The sequence below is a fragment of the Aethalodelphis obliquidens genome, unplaced genomic scaffold, assembly GCF_003676395.1.
Source record: "Aethalodelphis obliquidens isolate GAN/ISIS:26980383/991018 unplaced genomic scaffold, ASM367639v1 scaffold124, whole genome shotgun sequence".
Lineage (NCBI taxonomy): Eukaryota > Metazoa > Chordata > Mammalia > Artiodactyla > Delphinidae > Aethalodelphis > Aethalodelphis obliquidens.
Genome location: NW_020838068.1, coordinates 742,307 through 766,420, shown reverse-complemented (window position 1 = coordinate 766,420; position 24,114 = coordinate 742,307). Strand labels below are relative to the sequence as shown.

The following is a 24,114-nucleotide window of genomic DNA, read 5'->3' as shown; positions in this document are numbered from 1 at the left end:
GGGTTGGCAGGAGTGTATGGGTACCCTGAGCCCTCTCTGGTCTCCACTGCATGTGCATGCACCCTAAGCCAGGCACATGTTTGCCCCAACAATGACTAAAAACTCAGACACAGCATAAGTTCTCCCCATTCACTTGCTGCCAAGATTGTCTATTCCACTGACAATGCCTCTGGGTGTAGGCACCACCCACTGCTCAAAATTGAATAAGCCACTTTTGACTTCGTCAGCAAAGTTGCTGGTCCCCAGGATGTGCCCCACCCTGGCAGAACCTCTGTGAGGACTGGGCTGGGGAAAGTGGGATAGAAGCACCCTTTGGCAAGAACACCACAGACTCTCACTGTTCTAACCTAAAGTATAGCAGTTTTTCAAGCATAAGTGATTGTTGCGTGCCTTTGGTCAATTTCAGAGTATGGAAATGGTTGTTTTTGTCAGTTTTGTCCAGATTTATAGTTGCATTTGGCGAAGAGGTTTTGCTGACCTCATCACTCAGACATAGCTAGAAGTCCTGCCTCCTACTTACCTATTTCATCTACTATCTGTCTCCCCTCTCCTACTAAGATACAGGCTCTATTCTGCAGGCTTTATTGCTACTACCCCTTTGGTCACTATTCAAGCACCACTTAGAATAAGGAGGGAAGGGTGAAAGTTAAGGTTAGAGCTGTTTTCACAGTGCCTAGAATGATGTCTGACATGCAGTATATGCTTAATGACTGTTGAATAACTGAATGAAGACGAATGGAGGTCAGGTAGCCTCCTTGAGGATCTGAGTCAGTAAGAATATAAAGGGGACAGTGGGTTCAAGAGATGGTGGAGAAAAAAGATGGACAATGGTTGGCAGTGCCGGACAGGGAAGGCACTGAGGATGTCCATGCAGTTGGTTTTGGTGTTGCAAAGTATTTCTGCAGAATTCCAGACCTTTGTCACAGAGCTGAAGACACATGTACATGGCCCAGGAGTCAGAGAAGCTGAAGAGGCTCTGTGGGAAGGAGGGACAATGGCAGGTCTAGCTGCTGCTTCATGCCAATGAGATGAATCAGCTTATCAGCAATAATGCCCACGTGCTGCAAAATGGCTGCTGCTTCCCTTCAGTCTCTCAAATCTCCCAAGAATCTCCCTGTAGCCTGTGGGAAACATACAAGAAAGGGAAGCCTGGGACGTGTCCTTCAGCCTCGCCAAGTTGTATTAGAAAGCCATCACGGGTTCTTATTCTCTGGTTTTGGATATGGGAAGCTCACGGAAGATGTGAGGCCATTCTAAGATTCCAGCAGGATGGCTCTGGGAGGGGAAGCCGGTGGGCAGGGGGAAGAGGCCCGGGCAGGGGGACATTTCAACAGTTCAGGGAAGGGCTGATGAGAAGTTGGACCAATATAGTGGTGGTAGAGACAGAACAGTCTAAGAATATGGAATGCACAGAGCTGGGTGTCTGGCTCATGTGGAAAGGAGGGAGGGAGGAGGTGCCGTTGTTGGGAGGTGGCACAGAAGGAGGGACAGGTGTGGGGAGGACTGCTTGGTGCCATTCCTGACTGACCCTCAGCATTCTCTGTTCTCTAACTATCATATCTCAGCAACTCCAACACCATTCGTCCATCCATCCATCCAACCATCCGTCATGCATTCCCTGTGGGGTGCTCTGGGCAGCAGCTCTGTGAGTGAAGAGAGACACCCACTGCCCAGCCTCACACAAGCAATGATCCGTGGCATCTGCCCCTGCCCAGCACCCGACACCATAGATACTGCATTGGGGCCTGTCTGTATCTGCAGGGGACTCAGCAGTATTCAACCAGAGATCTGGTTAGCTTCTGGGGGGATCAGCTTCTCGGGGACTGATCTGGTAGGGATGGTGGCCAAGTGTATATAGAGGGCATCTTCTCTGACTGTCCCACCCACTCGCTCTGGCCCTTCACACTGGAAGAACTCTCAGAATTAAGCTAAAGCTCCAGCCAGCCTGAGGAAGCCCCTCAGACCCCAGCCCACCCACACTGCATCCTGCACGTGGCCTTTTGCCTTCACGTCTCTGCTCTGTGAGCAGCTCTGTCCCCGCACCCCTTATCCTACCCCTCCTGACTTGCCTCCCGGCATTCTGGACTTTGTGTGCCAGCCAAAGTTACCTTGAGTGAAGACTCCCTGCTTGCCTCCCACTGTCCCCCCCAGGCATACCTTAGCCGTAGGTCTACAAATGTTTGTCGAGCCTGTACTGTTGGCCAACAGTCATTGTTCTAGATGCTTGAACACATATGCAGAGATGCAGTCCTCCTCTCAAGGAGCTCTTGGTCTGCAGAAGCACAGGGCTCTGGTGGAGGGTGTGCAAGAAGAGCGGGAACCAGGAGGAGGGTCTCAATGCTGCTCCTGGGTCAGTGCAGGGTCCCAGAGCAGGGAACAGCCAAGTCGGCCTTTGGAGCAGGGGCAAGAAGCAGCCAGGTAGGTAGCCCGCAGCAGGGGTTCCTGGAAGAGGGCCAGGGCTGTGTCAGGCAATCTGAGGCCTCCATCCTGTTCCTCCCCGGGCTCCTGCATAAGCCCCAACCCCAGTCTGTGACACCCAGACACACAGACAGCACTGACGCCAGCTGGGCTAGAAAGGCCTGCCACCCCTGTGTCTCCTCCACTCAGTGCCCTCTCTGCCAGCTGTCTTTATAGAAGCCCACTGATAAACACTGATGCTGTTTGGGGAAGGAGGGGGAGGGGCAGGGCTGTGTCAACCCCTTAGCACCCATTCCTCCTCAAGGATGTTCACCTGCACAAGGGACCCTAGGGAATGAGATGGAGGTGGGGTTTTCTTCTTCTTTTTTAATGAAAGAACAGTGAAGGAAGGACCTATGCTACCACCAAACTAAAAATAATAACAAATATTAGCTTTGAGATCACCTTGCACAGTTTACAACTCACTTCACCATGGTGATCTCATTTAACTCCTGTAACCAGCCTGTGAGATAGTCATGTCCCCATTTTACAAATGAGGAAAGTGAAATCTTTCCATACTGCTCCCTAGCTGGAAAGTGGTAAAGCTATGCCCAAATCTGCCTTCCCCAAAAGCAGAGCCCAAGGGCTTGGGTGCGGGTGGTTTATTTGAGAGATGATGCCAGGAAGCAGGAATGAGGGGCTGGGGAGAGTGAGACATGGAAGGCAGGCCTGCGTAAAAGGCATTATAAACATTGCGCTGTCAGCAACAGACTGACTTCACAGAACCCTGAGAAGAGTATGGAGTGCCTCTTAGATGGTCCAGGAAGGACAGAGGCAGGAGAATTACCCTGCTCCCATTCTCCCTCACCTGAAGTCTGCCCCTAGAGATGTGGATGCCCAGCACTTCTGGGCTTCGTTCATTTGCACAGGGTCTGTAGGTTCCCTTTGGCTTCAGAGAAGCCCCCAGCAGCTGAGAGCCTGGAGTGGGAACCACCAGTGGACAAGAGCTCTGTATCACGCCTGTGACTGTAATCAGAACTGGTCACAGATGGGACTTGTGGCGCCCAGAGCTGTGTTACAAGCTGCAGCCTATGCCCCTAATGTGTCCCTCTCTCCAAGCTGGGGGCAGTATGTGAGCTGGACAGGCTTGGGGAGACATGGAGTTGGGGTCCTGGGAACCCCAGTGCAGAGGTGCAGAGATGGGGCCAGCGAGCAGTGAGAGACAGAGCGACCGGAAACAAGATGAAGAGTCCCACTTCATGGTGGTTCCAGAAGGGTCCCTGTCTCCAAGGGTCCCCATGGGAGCTGGAATTCTCTTACTTACAGTGAGGAGGAAGGGCAGGCATGTTAGTCTGCTCAGGCTACCATAACCAAGTGTCACAGGCTGAGTGGCTTAAACAACAATTGATTTTCTCATAATTCTGGAAGGTTAAGTTCTAAGATCAAGGTGTCAGCAGGTTTGGTTTCTTCTGAGGCCTCTCTACTTGGCTTGTAGATGGCCATCTTCTCCCTGTGTTTTCACATGGTCTTTTCTCTGTGCATGTCTGTGTCCTAATCTCTTCTTCTAAAGACACCAGTGATATTGGATTAGGACCCATGTTAATGACTTAGTATAACTTAATCACCCCTTTAAAGACCTCATGTCCAAATACAGTCACATCCTGAGGTACTGGGGGTTAGGACTTCAACTTATGAATGCAGAGTGGGCACAGTTCAGCCCATGACAGCAGGGAAAAGCCCTCTTGCTTTCCTGGATCCTGAGCTGTTGGCTCTGAGGAATAGTAAGGCATCTGTGCCCCAGGAACAAGGAGGCTGGGGAGAGGCTGGGCAGAGCCCTCAGCCAGTGTCTAGACAGAAACTCTGCCAGACACACTGCCCTCTGGAAGCCAGCGGAAGCCCACACTTATCCACCCTCAGCAACCGAACCAAATAGGGGCTGAGTCAGGGGCTTTCCTTAGGGAACCAGTTTCTTACGCTGATTTCTGTTCCTGCACATCTGGGAGAAATGACTCGACCCTGAGAGTGATTGCGAAATGGCAAACCACAGTGAGGGCTCACAATTCTTCCACTCCCCTGTGGTCTCATTTACTGCTGCCCCAGCTCTGTGGGGGCAGAACAGCCCTCCCTGTTGGCCAGATAAGGAAGTTGAGATTCAGGAAATTCATTGACTCCCAAGGGCACATTGCTACTGAGCGGCAGAAGCAGGACTCGACCCAGATCTGAGCTGACCCAGCTCTACTGCTCATTTGCAGCCACACCTCCGCCTTCAGGGACATTGGCTGCACCCGTTGGCCAGAGCCATCAAGTCCCCCACCACAACTGGAATGTGTATCCATCTGGCTTTCCGCAGCATGACTGAGTTAGTGGTACAAACGGGCTTCTCTCAGCATGTTTGACGGCTGGTATGTAAGACTGCCAGCCAGTTACCATAGCAACAGTGGTGGGAAGAAGCAGCATCCTGGTGGCCTGGGTGGAAAGAGAGGATTAACATGGGGACAAAGATGCTCATAGCATGGACTTTCAGATACCCGCCCCAAATGCCATCTGAGACTCAGTGCAACCTGAAGACCAGCTCAGCCCAGTGTTCAGTTGAGAAACTGTTTTCACTCTTTTTTACGGCTGAGTAATATTCCATTGTGTGTACGTGTGTGTGTGTGTGTGTGTGCGCACGCGCGCATGTGTGTATATATGTATATACCACGTCTTTCTTATCCATTCATCTGTCGATGGACATTTAGCCATGCCTGGCTATTGTAAATAGTACACCAGAAACTAACACAACATTGTAAATCAGCTATACTTAAATTAAAAAAAATAAAATAGCATTCTAGGGGGAGTTAATTTTAAATCTGTCCAAGATGGCTGAGGGGGACGAGGCAGCGCAGAGGCGGCAGCCACACGAGGGGCTGCAGTGCCGGAGGCGAACCAGTGACCCAAACACCGGGGTTAACCACGTCTTATCCAGGATCCTCCTAGGTGAGAATTATGAAGATGATGACCTAGTAGACTCTGATGAGGTTATGAAGAAACCATGTCCAGTATAGATTGTTCTTACACATGAAGATGACCATAACTTTGAGCTTGATGAAGAAGCTTTGGAGTAGATATTGCTACAGGAGCACATAGGAGATCTTAACATAGTAGTGGTATCCATGGCAGGAGCTTTTCCTAAAGGGAAATCATTTCTACTGGACTTCATGCTTAGATATATGTGTAACAAGGATTCTCAAAGTTGGATTGGTGGAAACAATGAACCATTGACTGGCTTTACATGGCGGGTTGGTTGCAAGAGAGAAACAACAGGCATACACATCTGGAATGAAGTGTATGTGATCGAGAGACCTAATGGAACAAAAGTGGCTGTGCTGCTGAGGGATACCTAGGGTGCCTTCGATAGCCAGTCAACTCTCAAAGATAGTGCAACAGTGTTTGCTCTGAGCACTGTGACTGGCTCTGTCCAGGTATATAATTTGTCTCAAAATATTCAAGAAGATGATCTTCAACACTTGCAATTATTTACAGAATACGGCAGACTTGCAATGGAAGAAATCTACCAGAAACCATTTCAGACATTAATGTTTTTGATTCGAGACTGGAGTTATCCTTATGAACATTCATATGGTTTGGAAGGTGGAAAACAATTCCTTGAAAAGAGATTGCAGGTAAAACAAAGTCAACATGAAGAGCTACAGAATGTAAGGAAGCACATTCACAACTGTTTCTCAAATCTTGGTTGCTTCCTTTTGCCAAATCCTGGTCTTAAAGTTTTAACTAATCCTAGTTGTGATGGGACATTGAAAGATATTGATGAAGAGTTTAAACGAGAGCTTCAAAATCTGATTCCATTGCTACTTGCCCCAGAAAATTTGTTAGAAAAAGAGATAAGTGGATCTAAAGTCATTTGTAAAGATCTTGTACAATACTTTAAGGCTTACATTAAAATTTATCAAGGAGAGGAACTTCCACATCCAAAGTCCATGCTTCAGGCAACAGCTGAAGCTAATAATCTTGCTGCAGTAGCAGGAGCAAGAGAGATCTATTGCAAAAGTACGGAGCAGGTAGGCGGTGGGGACAACCCTTACATTGCACTCTGGAGCAAAAACACCTGGATCTCAAGGAAGTGGCAATTAAACAGTCTTGTTCAGTAAAAAAAAAATGGGTGGAGATGAATTCTGCCGTCGTTATCAGGACCGGTTTGAGGCTGAAATAGAAGAAACCTATGCAAATTTTATAAAGCACAATGATGGCAAAAATATCTTCTATGTTGCTCGTACCCCTACCACACTGTTTGCAGTCATGTTTGCTATGTATATAATCTCAGGACTGACTGGCTTCATTGGCCTAAACTCTATAGCCGTCTTGTGTAACCTTGTCATGGGGTTAGCACTGACGTCTCTTTGTTCTTGGGCATATGTTAAATACTCTGGGGAGTTCAGAGAAATTGGAACAATGATTGATCAGATTGCTGAAACGCTATGGGAACAGGTATTGAAGACCCTTGGTTGATAATTTCATGGAGGAAAACATAAGGCATTCTGTAACAAACTCTATCAAAGCAGACCTGACTGACCAGGTGTCTCATCATGCCAGCTTAAAGACAGACTGACAGTTCATCTCTTCATGGACTCCACTCTTTCTTTTTTTCATTCTTGCTGTACAGTGAGAACTCAAATAAAAATAAACCAAAGTTTACAATCAACTGTAGAAGTAGTTTAGTATAACTGGCTTCACAGATGGCCGCCACAGAGTGTGAAATTGTTTGTTGGTTTTAAGCATTCTGTTCATGGCTCCGAAGACATGAAGACTGGCTGAGGAGCATTAGTTTGCATGCACACTTGTGCCATGTTTAATTCTTTTGTTTCCCTTTTTACTTAATCTAATGTTAGTGAAATTTGTCTTATGTAAAGGCTATTTCAGGGAACTATTTTAAGAAATCTATTTAGAGTCTCTTTAACACAGTGTCCCATTGACATTTTAATTTTTAGAGAAGTTATGAATCACTGTATCAAGAATCAGATTGGAATGACAAAGAAGCCTTTATTGAGCCACGACATTAAAAGTATATATTGCTTTACTGCCTTCAATACCAGTATTACATAAATGCATGTATCAGAAACTTCATAGAAATTATATGACAACTCTTGTAGCTAAGAAAGTGATTCTGAGGTGTACATTTGTCTTGCCTTTTTAAATTTATAAACCTGCCCTAAAAGGAGAAACATATCTGGGAAACTGAGCTGTCTTTATGCAGTTTAGCCTTCATGTACATAAAATATGCCATTAATTTTATTGGGGGGAAATTCCATCCAAAAATGTTGCCTACAGCTATGAGTTAAGAGTATCTATACAGGGCTTCCCTGGTGGCGCAGTGGTTGAGAGTCCGCCTGCCGATGCAGCAGACACAGGTTCGTGCCCCGGTCCGGGAAGATCCCACATGCCGCGGAGTGGCTAGGCCCGTGAGCCATGGCCGCTGAGCCTGCGTGTCTGGAGCCTGTGCTCCGCAACGGGAGAGGCCGCAACAGTGAGAGGCCCGTGTACGGCAAAAAAAAAAAAAAAAAAGAGTATCTATACAGTGTGTAGCTTTTATTTTCTAAAATCACAGATAGGGCAAGTATATGAATTATAAATATATAAATAGGATTTTGTATTAAAAGTTTTGTAGTTTATGACAAAATCTGGTTCTGTGGTAGGCTAATGAGTACAGTCCCTGTGACGGAACGTTTGTGGCTCATGTCAGTGTGTGAGTGCATAGACAATTTGAAGTTTTTGTTATATTTGTGATATTTATCTTCTTGAGCACTGCAGTCTCACCACGCCCCCGTCCAAGGGAATTCAGTGGGAATGTTTATTGTGACTTTGTCCTCTGTTGCATTTTAAATTTTTTTCCTGTAATTTATTTTCAGTACATAATTAAAAATTTGTATATATAAAATGGAACTTGTGTTTTTTTATGGAATTCTTCAAATATGTATTCCATTACATAAACCTATTTGTTTATACTGAAAAGAGCATGAGTGGGAAACACCCAAGTGAGAGCTGTAAGGTATTGTACCTCATACCTTGAAGCTAAGCTTGTAGAAAGTTATTTTTCAGTGTCTGTCTCTGTTAGGGAAAACTTGTTGTGATTAGCCTAGGGGGTGTATTAATTTTGTTTTTCTCTCTCTTTTTTTGTGGTATATGTAAGGCTAACATTTTGCAATACTTTTGTAGCCTTCTCTACGAACACCTATTAAAGCGTCTAGTTTGGTTTTTTTTGTTTGGTTTTTTTGTGGTACGCGGGCCTCTCACTGTCGCGGCCTCTCCCGTTGCGGAGCACAGGCTCCGGACGCGCAGGCTCAGCGGCCATGGCTCACGGGCCCAGCCGCTCCGCGGCATGTGGGATCTTCCCGGACCGGGGCACGAACCCGTGTCCCCTGCATCGGCAGGTGGACTCTCAACAACTGCGCCACCAGGGAAGCCCCCTAGTTTGGTTTTTAAGTGAAGAGAACTCAGGTGTTGAGTTGCATGGCCGAAAGCTCTAACTTTACTTTGGTTGTTGTATCCACCTCCTGCTTCAAATCCTGTTTTTATATGGATTGTATTTGTTTCCATCTGTATTAAACTGCTACCAACACATCTGTTCTTAGACAGAAAAAAAAAAAAAAAGCATTCTATTCCCCCCCAACCGCAAAAACAAACTGTTTTTTCTCCTCTCCCCAGACCTCTGCTCCCTCCTCCTCTTAGCCCTATGTCATGATCCAGTCCTTGTTAACTTCCCAGTGAACAGGGAAAGTCAACCCTCCCACCTTGATACTGGCATCATTTTGCCAGTTCTGAAAAGAATAGTCTTTAAAGAAAGCCAGGCCTAGGTGTAAATCTTAGTTCCACCAATTACTTACTCTCTGGTCTTATTCCAGTGATATAACCTCTCCACTTGGGTTCCTCACTATAAAAGGGAGATCATGATAGACCATATCTCACAGAACTTTTATAAGGATTGCCTAGCTAGTAAAAAACAGAGAGTTCAAGAAAGGGCACAGGGTAATTCCTGAATGAATAGAAATTCCCTTTCAGGTAAACCATTGGATCCTACTTTAATCTCAGGTTGTGAACTGTTGCCTTTGGGAATTTTTTTAGAAGAAAGTAGAATAATGGGTTTTTACTTGATTCAGACTCTGTGTGCAGACACAGGGACCCTATATTTGGAGCCACGCCCCCAGCCTTACTTCTCCAGTGTTCAAGGAATGCAAATCCAAGGCCAGTCAACTGAGTGTCCCAGAGGAAGGCAGATCATCATAGAGCTGAGAGCTAGCTGGGGCTATTAAAGGTGGACTCAATGCTTCCCTAATGAGAAGTTGATAATTAGTCACTCAGTACACATTGTTGTGCCAGGAACTGTTCTAGGTACTGGGAATACAGTAGGTAACAAAGCAGATAAAAATCCCTGCTTCCTGGAGCTTACATTCATTACTTGTATTAATCTAATGGAGAGATCTAAAGGAAGTTGTTCTCTGAAGTCTTCCATGTGGGTCACAGGCCTCTGGAATCTTCTAGGAATGGGGAGCTGGGAGGTGCAGTAGGAGTTGTCTGAAAAAGAATAGTCATTATGCAACAGCTATTAAAATTTAAAGACCCAGGCTTCTGGTTTTATCTTTGGTGTGTAAAAAGCTTAGAAATTATCACTCCCACCCTTACTATAAGGAAAAAACTAAATGAACTTAAAATCAATGACTTCTTCGACCCATCAGAGAATTGAGGTCACAGAGCAAACCACTACCCCAAATCTAGAGACACAGGGAAATTCAGAAGATAACAGCCAAGATATGGCAGAGATTTTGGAATTATCAGATAGATAATTTAAAATAACTATGATTAGTATGTTAAGGACACTAATAGAAAAAATAGACAACATGCAAGAACAGATGGCTGACAAAGGATTAATTTACAAAATATGCAAGCAGCTCATACAGCTCCATATCAAAAAGCAAACAACCCAATCAAAAAATGGGCAGAAGACCTACATAGACATTTCTCCAAAGAAGTCATACAGATGACCAACAAACACATGAAAAGATAATTGGCATCACTAATTATTAGAGACATGCAAATCAAAACTATAATGAGGTATCACCCCACACCGGTCAGAATTGCCATCATCAAAAAATCTACAAACGGTAAATGCTGGAGATGTGTGTGGAGAAATGTGGAGAAAAGGGAACCCTCATACACTGTTGGTGGGAATGTAAATTGATACAGCCACTATGGAGAAGAGTATGGAGGTTCTTAAAAAACTAAAAATAGAACCACCATATGACCCAGCAATCCCACCACTGGGCATATACCCAGAGAAAACCATAATTCAAAAAAAACACATGCACCCCAATGTTCAGAGCAGCACTATTTACAATAGCCAGGACATGGAAGCAACCTGAATGTCCATCAACAGAGGAATGGATAAAGAAGATGTGGCACATACATACAATGGAATATTACTCAGCCATAAAAAGGAACGAAACTGGGTCATTTGTAAAGACATGGATGGACCTAGAGACTGTCATACAGAGTGAAGTAAGTCAGAAAGAGAAAAGCAAATATCGTATAATAACGCATATATGTGGAATCTAGAAAAATGGTATAGATGATCTTGTTTGCAAAGCAGAAATATAGACATAGATGTAGAGAAAAAATGTATGGATACCAAGGGGGAAAGGGATGGGGAGGGAGAAATTGGGAGACTGGGATTGACACATATACATTATTGATACTATGTATAAAATAGACAACTGATGGGAACATACTGTATAGCACAGGGAACTCTACCTAATGCACTGTGGTAACCTAAATGGGAGGGAAGTCCAAAAGGGAGGGGATATCCGTATGCATATAGCTGATTCATTTTATTGTGCAGTGGAGGCTAACACAACATTGTAAAGCAACCACGCTCCAATAAAAATTAATTTAAAAAAGAAAAGAAAAGAAAAGAATAAAAGAACAGACGGTTAATGTAAGCAGAGAGATGGAAACCCTAAGAAAGAATAAAAAAGAAATGCTAGAAATAAAAAACAGTGCAACAGAAATGAAGAATGCCTTTGATGGGCTCATCAGTAGACTGGACACAGCTAAGGAAATAATCAGTGAGCTTGAAAATATGTCAATAAAAAATTCAAACTGAATACAAAGAAAAAAGAGAACAAAAATGCAGACAGAATATCCAAGAATGGTGAGATAATTTCAAAATGTGTAATAAGCACATAGCTGGAATGCCAGTAGGAGAAGAGAAAAGGGAACAGAAGAAATATTTAAAGTAATAATGGCCAAGAATTTTCCAAAATTAATGACTATGTAGTAGAGAATTCTTGCCCAAAAAGAGGGCTAGCCTTTTTCCTTGGCTTCTGGGAGGTAACCTTGGTTGTACCTGATAGGAATGTCTTCATTTAGGGCAAGGGTTGGCTATGCCAGATCTTAGAGTATTGCTAACCACACCTGATAGTAGAAGCTGCTCATGCTATAAAGACCAATCATGTGATTTAAGGTGGGAGCTTTGGGTCAAGTGGTATCAGTCAACCCTGAGGCTGAGATCAACCAGGTGGACAATCAATCATGCCTGTGCAATAGAGCCCAAATAAAAACTTCTGAAGCCTGAGGCTCTGGCAAGCTTCTCAGTTGGCATTACTCTGTATTGTCACACATTGATGCTGGCTGGGCAATATGTCCTGACTCCATGAGAGAGAACAATAGAACCTGTGTATTTGGAACCTTCTCAGACTCTGCCCTATTCATCATTTCCTTGGTTGATTTTAATTTGTATTCCTTCCCTGTAATAAACCACAGCTATGAGTATAATAGCTTTCAGTGAGTTCTATGAGTTCTTCTAGCAAATTACTGAACAGAGTGTGGTTTGGGGGAACACCCCCAAACTTGCTGTTGATGTCAGGAGTGAGGTTGGCCTTATGGAGAACTGTGTGCCCTCAAACTTGATAGCTGACTCTAAACTTTGTGTCTTTGCCAACTCCAGGCAGTGACAGTCAACAAACCACAGATCCAGGAATCTCAGAGAACACTAAGTAGGATAAAATTATGTGCATATTAGGCACATCATATGCAAATTGCAGAAAGCAAAAGACAAAGAAAATCTTGAAATAAGCTGGGAGTAGGGGGAACCACCTTACCTTTGAGTAACAAGGATAAAAATTACATCAGACTTCTCATCAGAAACATACAAGCAAGAAGAGAGTGGAGTGAAATATTTAAAGTGTTGAAAAAAACATCCCAACCAGTATAGGATTCTATATCTATTGAAATTATTCTTCAAAGGTGAAGGCTAAATAAAGACTAGGCTAAATAAAGGCTAAATAAAGTGTTTCTCAGACAAACAAAAATTGAGTGTATTCATCACTAGTAGACTTGTTATGCACAAAATGTTAAAAGAAGTTCTTCAAAGAGAAGGAAAATGATATAGGTCAGAAACTGAGGTATACATAAAGAAAGAGTATCCAGAGAAGGAATAAATGAAGGTAAAACAAAATCTTTTTTTTTTCTTATTCTTAATTGATCTAATAGATAACTGCACAAAGTAACAATAGTAACAGTGTTTTGGGTGATTATGGTATAGAGATAGCTAGACTAGTAACAGCAATGTCATAAGGAACAGAAGGGAGGAATTAGGAATACTCTGTGTAAGGAACCTGCACTATTTGTGAAGCAGTAGTACAGTGTTATTTGAGAGTGGACTTAGATTAGCTGTAAATATATATTGCAAACTCTAGGGCAACCAAAATTTTTTTTAAATAAGTATAATCAATACGCCAAAAAGAAATCATTGGAATATGCCTACCACTACTAAAGAAATTGAATCAGTAAGTAATAACTTTCCAAAAAAAGAAATCACCAGGCTGAAATGGTTTCACTGGTATATTTTACCAAACATTTAAGGAAGAAATGATACAAATTCTTTACAATCTCTTCCAGAAAATAGAAGTAGAAGGAACACTTCCTAATTCATTCTATGAAGCCAGTATTACCCTAATACCCAAACCAGATAAAGACAAGAAAGGAAAGCTACAGACAAATATCTCCTGTGAATATTGGTGCAAAATTCCTCAACAAAATATTAACAAAATGAACCCAACAGGGACTTCTCTGGTGGTCCAGTGGTTAAGACTTTGCCTTCCGATGCAGCGGGTGCAGGTTCAATCCCTGGTCAGGAAGCTAAGTTCCCACATGCCTTGCGGCCAAAAAACCAAAACATAAAACAGAAGCAAATTCAATAAAGACTTTAAAAATGGTCCACGTCTTCAAAATTTTTTTTAATAAATAAAAATATTTATTAAAAAAAAGAAAAAGAAAATGAACCCAACAATGTATAAAAAAATTATGTAACACAACCAAGTGGGGTTTATTGCAGATGTGCAAAACTGGTTGAACATTCAGAAAAAATATCAATTTAATCCACCACATCAATAGGCTGAAGAAGAAAAATCATATGATCAAATGAATTGATACAGAAAAATATTTGACAAATCCAACACCTAATCATGATAAAAACTCTCAATGAACTGTGAAATGAGGAGGATCTCCTCAACTTGATAAAGAACATCTCAAAAAACCTACAGCTAACATGATAATGATGAGAAACTGGATGTTTTCTCCCTATTTTGGGAACAAGACAAGGATGTTCCCTTTAAGCACTCCTATTCAACATTGTACTGGAAGCTGTAGCTAGTGCAATAAGACAAGAAAAGGAAATAAAAATTATACAGATTGGGGAGGAAGTTTTAACTGGCTTCCTTCATAGATGATAAAGTTATCTATGCAAAAAACACAAAGCATCTACAAAAAAAAAAAAAAAACCCAAAACAAAAAACCTCCTAGAACTAAAAAGCAATTATAGCAAGGTTAGGATACAAGGTTAAAATACAAAATTCAGTTGCTTTCCTTTATACTTGTTTAAAATGAACCAGTGGAATTTGAAAATAAAAGCACAATGCCATTTGCATTAGCATGAAAAATTAAATACATATATAAAGATCTAACAAAATATGTAGAGAATCTACATGCAGAAAACTACAAGACTCTGATGAAAGAAATCAAAGAGGATCTAATAAATGAAGAGTTCAGGTGTCAGTTCTTCTCAACTTGATCTATAGATGTAGCACAATCTCAATAAAAATCCTGGCAAGCTATTTTATAGGTATCAGCACACTGATTCTAAAGGTTACATAGAATGGCAAATGACCCAAAGCCACCAATACAGAACTGAAGAAGAATAACATAGTTGGAGGAATCACACTACCCAAATTCAATTTAATTATATTAAAGTTACAATAACCAAGATAGTGTGTGGTATTGGCAAAAGGATAGACATATAGACGAGTGGAATCACATAGAAAGCCCAAAAATAGACCCACGCAAATATAGTCAACTGATCTTTGACAAAAAAGGAAAGGCAATTTAATGGAGAAAGGATAGTGCTTTTAACAGCTGTTGCTGGAACAGCTGTATGTCCACAGACAAAACAAAACAAAACAAAACATGAGCCTTGATACAGACGTTATACCTTTAGCAAAAATTAACTCAAAATGACAATAGACCTAAATGTGAAACACAAGATACAAAATTTATAGAAGAAAACGTAGGAGAAAATCTGGTAACCTTAGGTTAGCACTGAGTTTTTAGATACAACACCAAAACGGTGCTCCATTAAAATAAAACTATTAAAATTCAAAACTTCTGAGAAAGTCACTCTGAAGAAAATGAAGCCATGGACTGGGAGAAAATATTTGCAAACTACTTTTTTTTTGAGTTGTATGAGTTTTAAAAAATATATTCTAGATACAAGTGACTTAATAGATGTAAGATATGCACAAATTTACTCCTCTTCAGCAGATTATCTTTTCACTTTCTTCATGGTGTCCTTTGAAGCACAAAATTTTTCTTTTTTCTTTTTTTTTTTTTTTTGGCAGTACGCGGGCCTCTCACTGTTGTGGCCTCTCCCATTGCGGAGCACAGGCTCTGGACATGCAGGCTCAGAGGCCATGGCTCACGGGCCCAGCTGCTCTGCGGCATGTGGGATCTTCCCGGACCGGGGCACGAATCTGTGTCTCCTGCATTGACAGGTGGACTCTCAACCACTGCACCACCAGGGAAGCCCAAAATTTTTCATTTTGATTACATCCAGTTTATCTATTTTTTTCTTATTTAGTTTTCTTCTATGAGTTTATAGTTTTAGCTCTTATATTTAAGTCTTTGATACATTTTCAAATTAATTTTGGTGTATGGTATGAGAGAGGGGTCCAACTTGATTCTTTTGCATGTGGATATCAAGTTGTCCCAGCACCATTTGTTGAAAGGACTATTCTTTCCCCCATTGAATTGTCTTCACACCCTTGATAAAAATCAGTTGACCATAAATAAGAGTGTTTATTTCTGAACTCTTGATTCTATTCTAGTACTGAATTGTCCCTCAGGATGCAGGACTTTCAATGCTAAAACCAGGATAATCTGGAGCAAACTAGGATTTTGGTCACCCTACAGCTGAGTAGGGCTTGACCAGCCACTGCCCAGATTCTTCTCTGATTTTATATACATTTCACTGCACCCCAACCCTTCAACTACTGGATCCATCCTTCCTTTGAATTATCACTATAGAAATCATTGCATGTTCAGGGAAAGAATTCAAACACCATAGAAAAGTGTAAAGCAGAAAACAAGTGACTCCAAACTTCCATCCCTACTCTGCAGAAATAACTACTGTTATCTCCAAAAAGTTTTGACACATATATGCATCTTTCCTGTTGATAAGGACACAAGTGGAAATGGAACATGCATACAGTTTAACAATCAGCTCTTGAAGCTGTACAATGTCCACTTTATGACTGTACGCCAGTCATTTCACAATACTCCAGACACCGGCCTTTAGCTCCATTGAAGACTAGGTCCCCTGGGAAGCTGACTCTGAGATGGAGGTCAGCATGGAGTAAGTTTATTGAAGAGTGACAGATGTGAGGAGTGAGGAAGCAGGGCTGAGCATAGGGAGAAGTTGGACTGCAATGCAGTCATGACAGTGACCTCTGGGATCTTCATAAATCCCTTGGGATATCAGTGGAGACTTAAATTCAAAATAAAAAATTGGGAAAGGGAGCAAGATGCCATGGGTATAGGTCAGAGCTGCCACCCATTGCCTTACCCAGGGACAGAACAGGACACTGCATAGTCCCTTGTTCTCTTCTCTCTCTCAAACCCAGTCCTGGGCATGGGCTCAGAAATGTGACAGGTCCTGCCTTTATTATTTTTTCTTTCCTAATTGCCTTGGCTACAACTTCCAGTACAATGTTGACTACTAAGAGAAGATATCCTTTTGGGCTTCCCTGGTGGCGCAGTGGTTGAGAGTCCGCCTGCCAATGCAGGGGACATGGGTTCGTGCCCCGGTCCAGGAAGATCCCACATGCCATGGAGCGGCTGGGCCCGTGAGCCATGGCTGCTGAGCCTGCGCATCCGGAGCCTGTGCTCCACAACAGGAGAGGCCACATCAGTGAGAGGCCCACGTACCGCAAAAAAAAAAAAAAAAAAAAAATTTCCACAAGAGAAGATATCCTTTTAAATCTGTTGAGACCTGTTTTGTGGCCTAACATTTGGTCTATCCAAGGATGTGTTCCCTGTGCAGTTTAGATGAATATGTATTCTGTTGTTTTTTGGGTAGAGTGTTCTATAGATGTCTGTTAGGTCTAGGTGGTTTCTTTGTTGCTTTTCTATACATTACTGAAAGTGGGATATTGAGGTTTCCAATTATGATTGTTGCATTCTCCATTTCTCCCTCAAGTCTACCTATTTTTGCTTCATGGACTTTGGTGCTCTATTGTTAGGCAAATATATGTTTATAATTGTTATATCTTGATGTATTGACACTTTTATTAATATATATTGTCCTTCTTTCTCTTTTGCATTAATTTTTGTCTTGAAGTCCATTTTGTATGATTTTAGTATAGCCACTCCAGCTCTCTTTTGGTTACTGTTTGTATGGAATATCTTTTTAAATCCTTTCACTTTCAACATATTTGTGTCTTTGAATCTAAAGTAACACTTTTTAAAGAGTACATTGTTGGATTTTTTAAAAGTCAATTCTACCTACACCTTCCTTTTATTTGGAGAGTTCAGTTCATTTACATGTAATGTGATTACTGATAAGAAAGGACTTCCTCCTACTATTTTGCTACTTTTTTCCTACGTGTCATATCTTTTTTGTTCCTCACATCCTCAATTACTGAATTCTTTTTTAAAGAATTAAATGGATATTGTCCATTTAAATGGATATTGTCTGTCATAACCTTTTAATCACCTTGTTGTTTCTTTGGCTGTATAGTTTTGGGGTTATTTTCCTAGTGGTTGCCTTGGGGATTTACACCTTAATCTGTGTCAATCTAGTTTGGATTAATAAATACAGTATACAGAAACTTTTTATTTTATTTTTTAATTGAAGTATAGTTGATGTACAATAGTATATAAGTTACAGGTGTGCAATATATAGTGATTCACAATTGTAAAGATTATATTTATTTATTTATTTGTGGCTGCCTTGGGTCTTCGTTGCTGCACGCAGGCTTTCTCTAGTTGCAGCGAGCGGGGTCTACTCTTCGTTGTGGTGAGCGGGCCTCTCATTGCGGTGGTTTCTCTTGTTGCAGAGCACGAGCTCTAGGTGGGCAGGCTTCGATAGTTGTGGCACTCAGGCTCAGCGGTTGTGGCTCTCAGACTCTAGAGCACAAGCTCGGTAGTTGTGGCGCACGGGATTAGTTGCTCCGCAGCATGTGGGATCTTCCTGGACCAGGGCTCGAACCTGTGTCCCCTGCATTGGCAGGCAGGTTCCTAACCACTGAGCCACCAGGGAAGTCCCACAATACATCCTTGAGCCTATCTTACACCCAATAATTTGTATCTCCCACTGCCCCACCCCCCTCTCCTCATTGGTAACGACAAGTTTGTTCTCTGCATCTGTGAGTCTGCTTCTTTTTTTGTCATACTCATTAGTCTGTTGTATTTTTTAGATTCCACATATAAGTGATATCATACAGTATTTGTTTTTCTCTGACTTATTTCACTTAGCATAATGCCTTCCAAGTCCATCCATGTTGCAAATGGCAAAATTTCATTCTTTTTATGGCTGAGTATTCCATTGTATATATACCTCACATCTTCTTTATCCATTTATCTGCTGAACAAAAACCTTTATATATTTTCTCATCACTCATTATATCTTTAAATATTGTGTGCTCATCAACATAGATTTATAAGTTTTTTACACAGTTACCTTTGAAATCAGATAAGAAAAAAGAGAAGTTACAAAGAAAAATGCATCAATACCATCTTAAATATTTACCTGTACCAATACTTTTACTGATGTTCTTTATTTCTTCATGTGGGTTCGAGTTACTGTCTAGTGTCCTTTCATTTCAGCCTGAAAGAGTCCCTTTAACATTTCTTGTAGGGCACATCTGCTAGCAATTAACTGTCTCAGTTTTTGTTTATCTGAGAATATGTTAATTGCTCCTTCATTTTGAAGAACAATTTTGCCAGATGTTGATTTGGGGTTGACAGTTTTTCATGGTACCCTTTGAGCATGCTGTCTCACTGCAGGCGAAAGCAAGGCAGCATGTGTGCACCAGACCCTCACCAGGGTCAGACGTGTACACCCAGACAGGAGCTGGATTTGAAACAGATGAGAATGAAGCAAAGGTTGGGAGGAAAGAAGTGTTTGCCAGGGTGGGAGGGCCTCCTCCAGCAGCACCTTCTGGATGAGCTGTGAGTACCGTCAGTCATGGAAATATGATAATAGGCTGTAGAAAACTAGAGCCAAGGTCTGGAAGGTTGGCCTGTGGTTTCCAGTCTGAGACAAGCAATGATTAGCTTGGTGGCATAATTGGGGAAATGAGGAAGGAAATGTCATCTGGGGGAGAACAGACAACTGGGAGACAGTGCCATCTGTGCTGAGTTAGGAAAATTAGGAAGTGAGAGAGGAGAGGACTGTGAAAACAGGGGCTCAGAGGCTTGATATGGGCATCAGTTAGAATTCTGTGGGTTGCAGGTCACGGAAAGGCAACCCAAGCCAGCTAAAGCCAGAAAAGGGAATTTATTCTAAATATATGAGATTTACAAAATCCTTTGGGAGCTGGAGAACCAGGCTTGGAAAACAGCCAAGAATGATGGTGGCTCCAGGGGGCCTAAAAGCAAGAAGCACAGGAATCTTGCAGGAATGGCGTGGTCAGGACACCTCTGCAGGACACCTCCACTGTGTTAGAAGGCCCCAAGGTCACAACAGGACATCATCACTGCTGCCAGTGCTGGGAAGTCCATCTAACCATCTCTCAGTCTTTTCATGACATGCTCAAGATTAGATCAAACCCAGGCAGGACCATCTGATGGCCTGAGTGTACAACACATGGCCACATCCAACTGCCTGCAGGGACAGAGCAGACCAAAAAGGGAGGTGGCGGGGGGTCGCTCCAGAACAGGAAGGGGCCAGATGTTGTACAACCCCCAAACGAGTCCCGTTCCATTACAGTAAATGATGTAAAGGGAGGTGTGATTTTGAGAGAAGAGAGACCTGAGTGTGTTTGTCAACTTGGAGAAGAGAACCAGGGAGGGAGGGCGGGATTAAAGATGCAAAAGGAGGGGAAATGATTGGAAGAGCGGATGGAGGTTGTGTGCCCAGGTGGGAGGGGCTGGTCAAGCGGAGGAGGAATCTTGACTTTGGGGAGAGGTGTGAGTTGGGAGAGAAGGCGCCTGGGAAATTTCCATTCTTTCCATCTGTTCCAATCCATGCCTTTCCACAACAAGCAGGTGTTTTCACGAGGGAGCAGACTTGTTTTTCAATAATGAAAACTGACCAAAGTGGTGATTCATCATTTTCTAAAATCCGACTCTTTGTGGGAGGGGAAATCATTTCAAACCTGCTTCCTCGTTGGACCTGAGTGAGGACAGGGTTGTCACTGGAGCCTCGGCAGGCTGACGCTGGTGGTAACCCCACCTCTGGGTCCCTCACCCCCTGCTACAGGGGAAGGGTGACAGCTCCTTTAAACCTCAGAACCTCATGTTCCCAGGACCCAAAACCCACTAGTGAAGCATCATTTCCCTCTTTCCTCTCAGCCTCTGACTGCTAGAAGCAGGAACTTAGCAGGGGACCCTGCCTGGCCCAGGGTGTCAGGCCTGGCGGGCTGGGGTCCCACCTGCCGCTTCCCACAGTGCCCTGAGGTTCACAGTTTTTCATGGAGCCCTTTGAACATGTTGTCCCACTGCAGGCGAAAGGGGGGCAGGGTCTGTCCCATTGTTGGCTCTACACACCCCTCTAATGGAAGCTTTCCCTTCTGAGGAAACCACAGTGAGACTTTGCAGCTGAATGAAATTTTATCTGAAAGCTGCGCAATGAAATGGGGAGCCCAGACAGTTGCCCAGGTGCAGCAAAGAGTTTTAGGAGAGTAGAGTTAGTCTGAACCCAGGATTTACAGAGGCCTAAAAATGAGGCCTGCGAGGTTCACAGGACCTGCCAGGTACACACAACTGAGCTGCTCGCGTCCCTTTCAGGAAAGGACTTGCCTCCCAGCTGCAAGGAGTGGGGTCAGCTGACCCCGCCAGCTGTTAGCTCTTTTAGGGTCAGCCTCAGCTTTTGAGCCAACTTTATGCTTTTCTTGGGTGGCTCCCAGCCAATGACTACACAAGGCAGTGGTAGCCAAGGTCATGCTCCTCTCCGAGAAGGCCCCCAGCCAATGACAGTAGTACATGGACCTAACCACCTCCACCCAAAGCCAGATCCTCTTCTGGGCCATCTGCCTCGGAGCTCCCAGGTGGGCTGGCAGAGACACTGTCGGGTTTGCATATGGCCCAGACACTCCCCTCCCACCCCACTCCTGCATCCTCCCCTTTCCTGAACAAGTGTTCATCCCTCATAAAACTCTCATCTCCGCATCTGCCACTGGAGAACCCAGCCGGTACACCACTCATCCATCAACTCAGCGCTAAGCCCCCCGGACATCAGCTGTCTGGACATTAGCTGTTGCAAAGTGAAAGGTGATGGGTGACAAGTGGTATAGTGGAGGTTCAAACCAAAGGTTATGGTGTCTGAACCAGCTCGCCTAGTTACGCCTAAGCCACCTCTCCCCCGAGGCCAGGGCTGCAGGACTCAAGGAAACATGCCTGAGGCTACAGGTCACAAGTAGGGGGCTTTCCAAGCAAAGCCTCCGAATTCTGGTCTGAACCTCTTGCTGGCCCAGTGTGTCTGGTGGTTTTCCAGGGCCCAACCTTAGGTTCTGCATCTTTGTTCTGCTGACTCTCTGCCCAGGATCCCAGGACACCAAAGACCCAGAAAAGTAAGAGTCCAGGGCTCTAGACCCCTTCTGGGGGCCTGGGCTATGTGTAAGAGGGTGTACCATAGACTGCAGTGTGTGGACAAGACTGAAATTAAAAGCCAAGCTACACATCTGGAGGGGGCATTGAGCCAAAGGACAGAGACAGACTTCAGGCCAAAGGCAACAGGACTGAGGCCCTGACCTCTTCCCTCAGGGACACAGCAACTTGCAGGACCCGAGTGCCCAGAGGTGAAACCACGGCTATGCTCAGAGTACCAGCAAGGCAAGGCCATCAGAGTGGGAGAAAAGTTCACCTTTGATAATCTGACACAATTTTGCAGTTAAAGAATAGACACACGTATATGTATAACTGAATCACTTTGTTGTACACCTGAAACTAACACAACATTGTTAATCAACTATACTCCGATATAAAATAAAAAGTTTAAAAAAAAGAAAAAATCTAGAAAGAATATTTTAAAGTCAGCATACTGTAAGTTTTGTTTATAGTTTATATTTCAATTATAGGCTATAATATTTAAAATATGGGTTAATTTTTAAATTCTAGGTAATAAATATGGGTGATTTAAATTTTATATATCTAAGTTACGGGTAAAGTCTTAGGGTCTGGCAGGAGGGCTTTTAGAAGGTTCGTGTGTCCTCAGGCATGGGTGATGAGGGAGACATTAAAGGTGGTAAACTCTAGGGCTCTGAGCAGGAAGGTGACACTGAAACAGGGCCCAAAAGGCTGCATCAAAGGAAGTGAAGAAAGGCAGGCAATGCGTATATCTGGTGGGAAGGTCGGGTGTAGTAACAAAGAGGACCAAGTAGGTAACAGCTCTTCTTCTCGCAACCATCTGAGATGTTTCTGGTTGACAGTAGGCGCTGGACTCACTCAATCATTCAGGGACCCAGACTGCGGGGCCTCTGCCCTCTTTTACACAGGGCTTCCAAGGTGGCCCCAGAAAAGGAAGGCAAACATGGAGGATTGTGGAGGGGAGGAGTTTTGTGGGCCACGTCTAGAAGTGGCCACAACATGTCTGCTGATGAACAATGCCGGGGCCCAGCCACACCAAACTGCAAGGCGGCTGGGAAATGTGGAGCATCTAGGTGTGCCCAGGAGGACAGGGAGAACAAATTTGGGTGGAGAGCAAACATCCTCTGCCCACAGCAGGGAGTCGACAGTGACTGGAGCACACAGAGCAAACCTCATAGGGGACGACCGGAGGCATGCTGGCAACTGCCTAACAACTGGCTTTCTGGAAGGAAACAAAATGGAAGTCCTGGTTATGTCAAACTGTAATCAATATCGAGGCTGCAAAGAACAAAGAGCTTTATTTGGGGGTCTTATGAATTGCAATTTGGGAGACAGATTCCAAACAGTGTTCTGGGGAAGAGAAAGAGTCAGGGGCTTATAAAGGCAAAAGCCACAAGGCTACACTCTGACACAGGAAGAGAAATCTTTGTCCTTAAGGAATAGGCTGTCATGAATTATTCTAGGGTAAGGGTCTGATAAGTATCTCGGGGTTCTAGCAGGTGTTCTGGATGTCTTCGTTAGGACAATATGTAGTTAAAAGATCAGATTCCATCTGGGCTGAGACATGGGTAAGCCACACTTCCTCAACGGCCTCCAGGCTTCATTTTAGAGACCTCTCATAGCAATACCAACTCCACTTTTTATTTTCTTTTCACCATTGATAGCATTTGCTGATTTACTTGGTATATTATAAATATTCCCACCACCATCAGCTTCAAACTACCAGCATACCAGCATGATCAGTGAACAAGGAGCTGGGAAGAGATGTATAGTAGCAGCCCAGTACATAGTTGAATTAGGGTTCTTCAGAGCAACAGAACCAATCAAGGATATATATATATATGTATCTCAAGGATATATAAATCGCTCGATTATATGTATATACAGTGACCTTCCCCAACTTACAATGGAGTTATGTCCCAATAAACCCATTGTTAAGTCAAAAATGCATTTAATACACCTAATCTACCGAACATCTTGGCCTAGCCTAGCCTACCTTAAACATGCTCAGAACATGTACATTAGTTGGGCAAAAATCATCTGACACAAATTCTCTTTTACAACAAAGCGTCGAACATCTCATGTAATTTATTGAACACTGTACTGAAAGTGAAAAAACAGAATGGTTGTAGGGGTCTAGAATGGTTGTAAGTGTATCTGTTGTAAGTTCCTGGCCATGATCGCCTGGCTGACCGGGAGCTGCGGCTCACTGCCACTGCCCAACATCATGAGAGAGTATCATCTGGCATGTGGCTAGCCCAGGAAAAGGTAAAAGTTCCAAAATTTGAAGTACAGTTTCTACTGAAAGTGTATTGCTTTCACACTATCATAAAGTCGAAAAATCCTAAGTTGAACCATCATAAGTCAGGA

The 24,114-nt window shown here is 43.4% G+C and overlaps 1 protein-coding gene and 1 pseudogene across 4 annotated transcripts in view; both read left to right on the top strand.

The window, feature by feature from the left end:
• Positions 1-24,114, top strand: part of ARHGAP22 (Rho GTPase activating protein 22) — a 194,756-nt gene that overhangs the window by 7,040 nt on the left and 163,602 nt on the right. The window lies entirely within an intron of this gene.
• LOC113615771 (atlastin-2 pseudogene) lies at positions 5,256-7,035 on the top strand (annotated as a pseudogene).